This window comes from Delphinus delphis, chromosome 13 (assembly GCF_949987515.2).
Source record: "Delphinus delphis chromosome 13, mDelDel1.2, whole genome shotgun sequence".
In the NCBI taxonomy this organism is placed as follows: Eukaryota; Metazoa; Chordata; class Mammalia; order Artiodactyla; family Delphinidae; genus Delphinus; species Delphinus delphis.
Genome location: NC_082695.1, coordinates 72,160,407 through 72,171,600, shown reverse-complemented (window position 1 = coordinate 72,171,600; position 11,194 = coordinate 72,160,407). Strand labels below are relative to the sequence as shown.

The window sequence follows — 11,194 nt, the reverse complement described above, 5'->3', positions numbered from 1 at the left end:
TCCTAGATTAGTTCCATAGAGCCCGAAACTTCAGGAGTTGGCACACACCATGCTGTAGGAGGAAGAGGCATTTCAGGAGGGCTTTGGGCAACCCACGGGCAACACCCGGACCAGATCATCACGGATCTGCGTTCTACCCTCCAGCTTCCAGCAACTCCTTCCTCTTATTTTCCTGCATTTCCCCAGAAGAGGCTGGCCTCGTGTATTTGCAACTGGACATTCCAGCCTTATCAGAAAGCTGGTCGAATGTTTGTCTCTTATGGACTTAACATTTACTTTTAACACAAGAGTGACTAACCACAGCACAATTGTCCCTCAGTTAAAAAGAAGCCCCTAATTTCATCCTAGGCTCTGGAGTCAGCCTGCCTGAGGTTGAAGACTCCAACAACTACTATTTGTAGGTGAGTTACCTAACCTCTTTGTACCTCAGTTTCTCTGTCTATAAAATGGGAAATAATAGAATTTACCTCATGGGATTGTTGTCTCAAATGATATAATACAGGTAAAGGACTTAGAATAGGGCCTGGAACATGGTAAATGCTCAGTAAATGTGCCTTAATATTACATAACCCAATATTGATGGACACCGTTAGTGTGTTTCTGTGCTCACTGGGGAAGGAATAGAGAATGACTGTGCTTCTTTTAACACAACACCACCAACTCTCCTCACAGCCCTAGTTATTCTCCTTGGTTCTAAAACAGTTCCATTACCTCTTTCAGGGCCAGGTAATGCCTTGAAAAGCCCCACAGTGCTCAGACCACTTCTTTTAACACTTAGCAGTGGAGACAATAGAACCCAGTCGTTTGGGAGTCAACTAAAGTAATCGTTGAGCCCCCCTTTCAGGCCAGCTCGGCAGCAGGGTGGTGCTATAGCTCCAGCGGTCTCTGGAGGTCTGCGGTGCTCTGTTTTGACACCTATATCCTGAATCCTCCAGTCCCTGAAAATGGGAGCGTTTCTGGTAGAAATCACCTTGGATGCTGGGGACACTTTAATCCCCAGAGGGATGAATCACAGGGCCAGGGAGGGTGATGTAGAGGGAATGGAGAGAACTGGGGAATTCATGGAGGACACAAATTCATTTAACTTCTGAGACAATTGAAGTTTCATCATTCAGTTCACATTGTTTTAACACGTGATTTTCAGATTTTTCCCAAGGCTTTAAGTCTTCTTTGGGCTTTGAAAAGTCCAGTCGTGTGGCCAGAATCAAATCTTTACTAACTGAGGGTTGTGCTGGCTTAAGGCACTCTGTTTTGAGCATCAGTGCTCACTCTGCGGTCTTGCAGACCTAGATGTGGTGACTTCTCTGAGACCCGGACTTGTCATCTGTAACCTTGGGATCATAATAGGACCTGTTTCAAATAGTTTAAATGTAAAGTGCTTAGTACAGTGCCTGGCACATGGTAAGTACTACGCAAATGTTTGCTACTATAATTATTAAATTTTTTTTTTTCTGGGGGAATATGCACTTAACCAAAGATTCAAATTAGGTGGGTTCTGGTTAATTGATATTCCTCTGTAGGTAGGGAAGTCTTAAAAAATAAGTCTTTGTTTCTGTGAGGGGAAGGTAGAGCATGATACAGTTGGATTAGGAAGTATCAGGCATATCTAGGTGATATGCTTCCTCCCAGGAGAGCGTTCTATCTATGCAGACACCCTGTAAGTACCAGTTGGTTACAAAGGTGAGGACTGATCTTGTCTGCAGCCCTTATTTTACGCTCCCAGGCTTGGGAGCCAGGGCACGTGGTGCCACAACTCAGGAATTCTCTCTCTCCCTTTGCTGGGTCCTTTACCAAAAGAGCAAGTCCTCCCAAATTGTTTCACTGTCTGTAGCTCCGCGCAAATTGGCCAAAGGTTGGGAGCCTCTCAGGAAGAGATAGTTTATGCCAGCAGGAAAAGATGTTAACCTCAAATACTTCCATGAAAGTCAGTTATTAGGGCCAAGCCCAGAGCAGCTCAGGGAGCATCAATTCCTGGGAACGGGGGCCTCCATGTTATAGTGCCCAGAGCCAGTATGGCTGCCTTCCAGGTTCATTAACTGTTATTAGGGGGGCACAAAAGGGTGCACAATCAATGCATGCTTATTTATGGTACCCTTGTCCTTGTCATTCTTATTACTATTGCTGTGTATACTGTATTCTGGTCTGCTCATAATTATACCAAATGTCATCCTTTATATATTTAATTGTTAAGAAATAAAATTTTACTTAAAAGTTGGAAATTTTAAATAGGGACCTGATAGAGAGCAAACTCTCAAGGGAAATAAGATCAAGACATTCATGGATTTTCAACTCAAGTATAGATGGCAATGAACTAAGAGACCGGAGGACACAGAGAGTCTCCTTCCTGCATTTCTGTGTCCTCTTTATGGCAAATAAGGTCAAAGTATATCGGCGTCCTGATGGGAACCACAGTTTTGTGATTAAATATGCCATCAAAGTCTGTATTTTCTAGTGCTGTGAAGCAAGGGAATTTTAAAACAAGTGTTACAGCATGTAAACAATTCTCTATTAGTTGAGGAGCACACATGCTATTGGTCAGGGCTGTAGAGCATTTTCATTGTTTCATTGCTCCATTTCTCTTCAAAGAGGCAAAGAAAGAATCTATGTAGGAAACAGAATCTCAACTAATTAGTAAGGCCTGGCCTTCCGCCCCCCCATAAACTCATTTATCAGATATGTTCTTATTTTAACCAGTTATTAAAAAAAGCAAATACTCTTTATCAGACATGTCTCTATTTTAACCAATTACTTTATTGCATTTTTATTACAAGTGCAAAGGTTAGACAAAGTTGACGCCTGCCGTCTACATGGGCCTTAGTCACAGCAAACACTGCTGGTCAAAGAACTTTGGAACCAGGCTTCTTATTGTCCAAACTGTCATTAGTGCCTAAGTAATTATTACAAATGTCTTTTATATGTCAACCATTATGTTGAAAGTCTTCCCAAGTTCAAGCACACCAGGGGAGAAATCACCTCCCCCTTGGATTCCTCTGATAATCTTGAAAGATTATTTTTTCAGCCCTAAACGGATGTGCATAAAATGGTCTTTTGTGAGGTAAGGCTTATGGCACTACCCGGTCATAAATACAGGTTGATAGAAGCACAAGTGTTAATTACACAGTGTATTAATTTGAGCTAAAAGTATCCATTTGAATTTCAAAGTTTATTTAGCTATCTGACTATTTGTCTTGTACCAGCCTTTTGCTCTTTCCAACAACCACTTAGAGAACGTCTTTCACTGTCTCAGACAGGAGATGGAAAGGGAGGGGGCCAGAGAAAGGACATGGACATAGATATTTTCAGGTTTAGAGTGCTTGCAACGTTCATTCAGAGAATTCTTGCCCTGAGTTCTAATCTCTGGTTTTGTTCCGTCTTTGTAAAGAAGACTTTGGGAAGTGAGGAGAGGCAGTGGGCGTGGGGAACAGGCCGGCCCCATGGACATTGAATTAACAGTCTTGAGTTGATATTCTTGTTACTACAGGTCAGAATGAGAGTTCTGATGGATTTTACCACTGGCTGGCTCTGTGGTCTTGGGTTAAGTCACAGCACCTCTTGAAGCCTTAGCTTTCTCATCTGTATTTCAAAGGATGCTGCGCATGGGTCTTGCTCCAAGTGTGGCCCATCAGCATCGCTCAGTCTTGATGAAAATGTGGCTTCTGGCCCTTGCTGCAGAGCCTCTGATGGCTGGGATGGGGCCTGAGAATCTGTGTGTTTAACTAGCCCACGCGTGCTGCTCACACACTCCATCTAGGACCACTGGCTACATGAGCCGTGAGGCTCCCTGTGAGCTTGCAGTCTGTGCTGCTGGCTGGGACAGGTATGGGTGGCTGAAACAAGTGTACGTATGATGGCTGGGGCTGGCCTTGGCTGATAGCAGGTAGCTGGACCAGATGTTAGTTTCAGGAGAGAGGGGGACAGTCTCCTGGCCTGTGGTCAGGGAGGGGTGGGACTCAAAGCTCTGGTTGCGTCCATTTTCACTTCCCTGAGACACACCACCTTCTCCTACTGGGTGAGTCTGGGTGAGGCTGCTGTCCAGGAGGATTGCAGAGACCCCAGGCCACCCTCTCCCTGTTTGTTTGGCTCCTTGTAGACCAAGATGGTCTAAGAATCACCTTTATCCACATGATGCAGCTATGGATGTAGCCTTTATTTCTAGAGCGGTGTGAAATTTGAGCAAAGGTTCTTTCTTTCTCTCTCCCTCCCCCTCCTCCCTCTCCCTCCCTCCCTCCTTCCCTTCCTCCATTTGCCTTGCTGCTGTCTCTATATGGATATTCCTGATCTCCTGGACTGGCTGTCTAGAATGGCAGCTGACTTTACCTCTCACCAGGCTGCCTGATGGAATTAGAAAACTCCAAGAGACCTCGTAGCCCCAAGAATTTATGCCTCTTTACTTCCCAAAAGGACAAGTCCAGTAAGTCAATAACCTACCTGCTACACCAAGATATGTGATTCATTAATTAAAGATTGACCAGCACAAGACTGGGACTGAGGAATGAGCCAGGTCACACTGTGGTTTTCAATCTGTGTCATCTTGGCAGAGGCCGTCTGCGTGAGTCCGCCCTTGTGCACACCCCAATACCCCCCAGTACCAAGCAGTCGTGTTCTTCTTTATGTCATCTAGCCCAGCCTCAGTCATGCTGTGTTTGTAAGACTTTGCTTCCCTGACGAGATGGTGAGCTCTTCCGAGGTGGGCACGGTCTTCTTCCTTGTATCTCCAAGGCCTGTGACTACAGAGGACCACAGGTTGGGTGACTTACAGAGATTCACTGTCTCTTAGTTCTGAAGGCTGGAAGTCTGAGATCAAGGTTTGCTTTCTCCCGAGGCCTTTCCTTGGCTTATAGATGACCATCTTCTCCCTGTGTCTTCACATCATCTTCCCTCTGAGTGTGTCTGTGTCCAAATTTCCTCTTCTTATAAGAACACAGTGGTATTGGATAAAAGCCCACCCTAATGGCCTTACTTTAACTTCCAAATGCAGTCACATTCTAAAGTACTAGGGCTTAAGACTTGAATGTATGAATTTTGGGGGTCACAAGCCGGGAACACCTCAATGTTTGTCAAGGAGTAAATGAATTAACTCTCTGTGTCTATGCTGTCTTTACAAATGGACACTCTCCTTCCTTACCTCTTCCAGACACACATAAATAAGCGTGGACGTTTTACTGGGCAATACACAAACAGGAGGACATATTTTTAATAAAATTGAGGCTACTGGTGATCAAACTTGTGATCCGACCAGAGCCATCACAAGGTTTGGTTGCTACAGACGGTACTTGGGTTTCTTATTTTCCTACATTCTTGAGTTCCTGGGAGGTTCCATAGCAGAAGATTCCACAGAAAGACAAGTTTTTGTTTTGTACCACTTCGTCCGCATGACTTTTCAACTTCCCCTTTGAAAGTGTTTAAGCAGTTGAATGTGTGTCTGTTAGAAGTCTGAACTAGAGTGGAGTGGGGAATTTGAAATCCTGGTACGGTTCTTATGGCCCAGGCTGTCTTCTGTGCCTTTGGAGCCCCTGAGAGCTGATCATAGTTTTCATAAACCACCAAGCTGCAAAGTCTTCAAGAATCCTTCTCACTCTTACCAAGTCCCTACATCATCACCCTTCTCATCCTCATTTGGTGTTTATAGAGTGTGCTGTACTTTCCAACATGGGTTTATGTCTATAATTTGTTTGGGGCCTCATACCACCTCTGAGAGGTAAGAGAAAAAAGGATGACGATTCCCTTTTCTAGATGGGGAGAAGAATGAACAGATCGATTATGTGATATGCACAACTTCCCTGACTTAAAGTTTTCCTTCCTCTGCTCAACTCCAGGGTGACTTGTCCAGATGTCACTGGCATGGATCTTAACTTCTTCTCGCCTTGTATTATCTGTTCTTCTGTCAAGCTTCCTGAAAGTAGGGCTCAAACCTTTGACCCCTACGTGATCCTATGTGCCTGCACACAGTAGATGCTCAGTCATTGCTTGTTATGTAGCACACTTAGCACCATCTCTTGAGCAGCTACTGTATCCTGTCCTGCTTTGCACCTTAACATACTCCATCTTATTGAATTCTGCAGCCCTCTGCAGTAGGTATAGCTTCATCCCCGTTTAACAGAGGGGAAAGCTGAGGCTTAGCAAGGTTAGATGACTTGGCCAAGGTCACGGAGCTGGTAAGTGATGAACCTGGATCTGAACCTGGGTACCCTTGACGGGCCCAGCAGCTGTGCTTTATCACTGCCCTGCACTGAATGGTGGTCGCACAGGGAGTTAAGAACAAACCAGACTAGAAGCCCTCTCTTGGGGCATCAGTGTCCAGAGCCCCAGCACAGCTGATGAGCAGCCTTTCAAATAATCCGCAGCGCAACATCTTCCATTTTCACAGACAGCTTAGATTTCCTATTGTCTAATCTCGGTTTGGCTCATCCTACGTATTTCTGATTCAATTTGCCTCCTTTGGGACGCCTACGTGTTCCTACGTACATACATTCATCTGTTCAGTTCTGAGAGCTCATTACCAAGCCTGAAAACAGATCTCGACATTTCTGGGTTTCTATCATCTCCCAGATCTTTTGTCCCAGCCCCTTCTCATCCCTGCCAACCCCAAGCAACCAGCCTGAGAATTTGGGACTTTCAAATTGTGTCCTTCTCCAAGGGCACAAGGACATTCCCCAGTGTCATTTTAGAGGACTCAGTCTGCAGAGCAGGTAGAAAGGCTGGGGGGATCTTGTTTCAGTAGGGAATTTATTGCTAACAGTGTAATTATGGCAGAATGGTTATTAGTCATAAAATTCTCAGTGTATTTTATTGGTAAGACTTAGAGCTGTCAGAAACAGTAACTACATCTCTGTTCTCCCCTTCCTCTCACAGCAACACTGAGGAGCCTGGGGCGGGCGCGGGGGGGTCTCACCCACTCAGCCAGGCCAGCAAAATCCTGCCCCTGGGTGTGTTTCCTGAGCTCCAGCCTCTGAGAGCCAGGTGTGTGCTTCTGCAGGCTGAATTTGGCTGTAAATTATGTTTTGTTTTCTGTCAGCTGCCTGACAGCTAAAATCATATGTGCTGTCAGAGGTGACAGGGGCCACAATGGTGATGTATTAAAGTGCTGCAGGGTCACGGGAGAGCGGGCTGGGCAGGTCCTCTGGCCCCTCGGCTCTTACCTGCTTCCTGGAGTGTGTGGCCAGAGCCAGTGTGCCGGGTGCAGGAGGGCACCACGAATGAGATTCAGTCTCATCAGAGTCATGGAAAACACGGCCAGCTTCCATACGGAGCTCTAAATAGACTTAAGATGTTGGCGAAACCCTATCTCTTAACTGCATTGTACGACAAAATGCAAAGTCCATCACCATAATTACTTCCAAGCACGAGATTCCAAAGCATTTTGGCTATATTCAAATGGATATTTAAACTCACAGACAACAAGCTTAATTTTTCCCCACGTGACTGATGGGTTTTGGTCACTGTCCCAGCCCCCAGGCCCGCCCTCCACCCCCACCAGGATGCCAGCTTTTTTCATTTTTAGAGACCAGAGCGATGTGATAAGCCCTGCCTTAAGGTTTCACCACTCCCTAAATAGAAACATGGCATTCTCTTGCTCCACCCCGGCCCCTTATAAGCTGACCTCAGGCAGTCTCTCCTCTGTGTCTGTCTAGATTCCTCCCCTCTCCTTTTCTTGGATTCCTACTGGGTTCACAGGGGCACCTTATAAGGTAGAATCCAGCCTCTTTAAAGCATTATTGTTGGAAACCCACCACTCTGTCAGGGACGGCTACCACTTACTCAGCCCTCGCTGAGGACAGCCGTCACGGATGCACAGGATCTCCATCTACAGATCCCTCGGGGCACGAGAGGACCAGTTGGAGAATCAGAGTGGGCACTGCGGCCGGGCCCACCTCCAAAGCCCACTCCTCTCTTTCCGCCACTGCTCTGAAGCTCACAAGGGATGAGCTCGAATGACCTTTATTTTTTTATTATTATTATTATTTTTTTGTGGTACACGGGCCTCTCACCACTGTGGCCTCTCCCATTGCGGAGCACAGGCTCCGGACGCGCAGGCTTAGCGGCCATGGCTCACGGGCCCAGCCGCTCCGCGGCATGTGGGATCTTCCCGGACCAGGGCACGAACCCGTGTCCCCTGCATCGGCAGGCGGACTCTCAACCACTGTGCCACCAGGGAAGCCCCTGACCTTTATTTTGAACAACGGGCACCTTAGGTCTAGGGTTGGCTTCTTGGGCACGTAGCTGTACAGCCACCCAGGGCCCTACGCCCAGAAAGGCCTTGCACTTGGGGGTTGATGATCTCTGGATGCTGAGTCTTGAAATTCTTACTCATTCTGTCTTTGAATTTGTGTTTCATAAGTGAAGTCCGATGGGACAGTGGCACATGTGCCAGGGCACTTGGAGCTTCAGGTAAGCACCATACACCTCTGGGGCCTCTCTGTGCCCCCAGAAAGGTTCTCAGCTGCCTGTTTCCTGGTACCCTGGCACCCAAGGCCCTGCTCAGCAAGCCCTCTTCCTCTCTCTCCCTCTCCAACACTGCCACTCTCTGCCTGGGTGTTGACAGGGGAGGCCCAGGTACTCCTGCTGCCCTCGGGCAGGGCCTGAGTGTGGACGCAGGGAGGGTGGGGGTCAGGCGTGTGCCCTTCAGCACCTTGGGGTTGGTGGTGGCCATCCCCACCCTGGGCTGGGTTGGCAGGGCCTCTCATTCACCCCCGATCCAGGTCCTGAGCACATCCCAGTGCGGAAGTTGCAAACCTTTGGGGATTGCCCATCTGCGCAGGGGCAGGGAGACTGACTGCCTTGCTCCTGGCCAGGATGCTGCATTTTCCTCTTGTCTTAGCCCAGCTGATGATGTAGCTGGCTCTGCTGAGGTCCTTAGGTGTATGGAAGCAGCAGTATTATGAATAGAACATGGTGGTGATTTGGGGCTATGGGGTGAGGGCTACCTCAGGAGAAGGGGTTCCAATGCCTTGGCCTTACCCAGCTGAACACTTCTGGGAATATAATAGGCTCTACATTTTCTATTTAGAAAAAGATGTAAGTCAGTAGGAAAAGCAACGTTTCCCTACAAACATCACAAACCAGAGAAGCAAAGCAATTGCAGTTACCAGAAGGGAAAGGGTAGGTATTAGGTTTCAATTTCAAGACACAGAATGTTGTTCTTTTGATTTTTTGGTTTCTGCACAGCAAACCCAAAGAGGTCAATGTGTGTCAGCCTCTGGACCAGCACACAATGACCCTGAAATATTTACAGGCATGCTTGCCTGCTGTCTCATTCAGGGTCAAAGCAGACCTTGACGTTCTAATATGGCAACTTGACTCGTGTCCTGTAGTGTCACGGAACTCCAGAGTGTCAGGGCTGGAAGGAAATGTATCCATTCAAGCCCTCATTTTGCCAAGAACTGAGGCCCGGGCAGACGTGCCTTTCTTCCTCACTTACTTAGGACTAAGACCAGAGGTCTCAGGGTTCCTAGTCCAGTATCTTTACCTGAATTAAAGGAGTAATATAGTGAGAGCTAACACTGAGGATTCTAGGTGCAGAACTAATCCTTGCACTCAGAGCTTAGCTCATGTGATTCTCACAAAAACCCTCTGAAGAAGGTATTTCAGGGGAGTCTCATCAAAGGCACATCTAACTGGGGCAGATCCAACTGTGTATTAGTTTCCTAGGAGCTGCCATAGCAAAGTACCACAAAATGAGTAGCTGAAAGAGTAGACATTTATTGTCTTCAGTCTGGAGGCTAGAAGTCTGAAATCAAGGTGTTGGCAGGATTGGTTTCCCCCTGAGAGCTGTGAAGGAGAATCTGGTCCAGCCTTCTCTCCTAGCTTCTTGTCGCTTCAGGCATCCCGTGGCTTGTAGATGGCTCTCTTTGCCCTGTGTCTTCACGTCACCTTCCCTGTGTATGTGTATTTGCATCCAAATTTCCCCATTTTATAAGGGCAGCAGTCATGCTGGGTTAGGGCCCATTTAATGACCTCATTTTCCTTGATCGCCTCTGTAAAGATTGTGGCACAAAGTAAGGCCACATTCTGCGGTGCTGGGGGTTAGCACTTCAACGTAATTTTAGGAGGGACAGAATTTCATCCATAACAAATTGGAGAGAGAGAGAGAGAGAGATATTAAGTACCGAGGGCTGACTAATTCCATCATATTTCCACTGGCAGATGGCCTGTGTGGAACAAGGGTGAGACAGGAGACATAAACCTCCTTCTCTCCCCCATCAGATTAAGTTCCTAAGTGCCTTCCAAAGTGTGAGCTGTCAAGAATGTAATTATAATATTTTGGGAGAGCCATTTTCCACATAACCTGACCTCTGAAGATAAACCAGCTAGACTCTCTTGATGACCAGAAGAAACCCTGATCTGTGTAGTGAGACATGCTGTGTTGATCTCCACCAGGAGAAAGGAGACTCTGTCGCTGAACTGTGGCCAATTTAAGGGGTTTTCAAGGGAAGCTCCGACCAATAGTGAGTCCTTCCTTAGGCACTGACTTTAGAATCCAGCCCTGATAAAATTGTAAACACCACTGCATTGTTTCCATGGTAGAAATGGCGCCCCAGAAACACAGAGGGATTAAGTTCCTTCCTCAAGGTCACTCAGCTAGTACGTGGCACAGCTGGACCAAGGGAGTGACTGTGTGTCCCCTCCTATCCCGAACTCGAGGACTGAGCTCCTGGGGTCTGGGTTGAGGCTGGGGTGGGATTTGGAGGAATCCGTTTTCCCCTAGAAGGGAGAATGTTTGTTCTTTATGCAAATTCGCTTTGTTCCCAGAGAGAACTGGGTGTCTTGAGGCCCAACCTGGGACTGATACCTGGCTTCCTTCTGTCTTAGGGTTTAGAGTTAGCAGGAAAGGCAGGGAGAACCACCCTTCCCACAGGCAGAGACGGCACCTATGTGAAGGGCTCTGGGGAGCAATATTTTCTCCAGAGATCAACTCCAGGACTAAGTTCATACAAAACCCAACATTTCTAATCTTGGGCTGTCAGAATGGTGCAAAGGAGGGAAAGCCGTGGACCAAGAACTTAGCTTGAAGTCGAGGCAGAGGGGGAAGTGGTAGAGGAGAAGGTATGACAAAACCCACACCAAACCCGGAACAGGCAACAGGAATTAAGCCACAAGGTAGGAGGATGGAAACTTTGGGACCTATCAGATGGAAAGAGTTTCGATGCTGAATTCAAGGGCAACTTCATTTTCCTGATCTCTGTGGAAGGTGTTC

At 47.1% G+C, this 11,194-nt stretch overlaps 1 long non-coding RNA gene across 1 annotated transcript in view; it reads left to right on the top strand.

Annotated features, from left to right (window-relative positions):
- Positions 1-298: 298 nt before the first annotated feature.
- The window catches only part of LOC132436642 (uncharacterized), an 88,337-nt gene continuing 77,441 nt past the window's right edge, over positions 299-11,194 (top strand). The window contains exon 1 of the long non-coding RNA XR_009521825.1: positions 299-401. This is a non-coding gene — a long non-coding RNA (uncharacterized lncRNA). The remainder of the gene's footprint in view (positions 402-11,194) is intronic.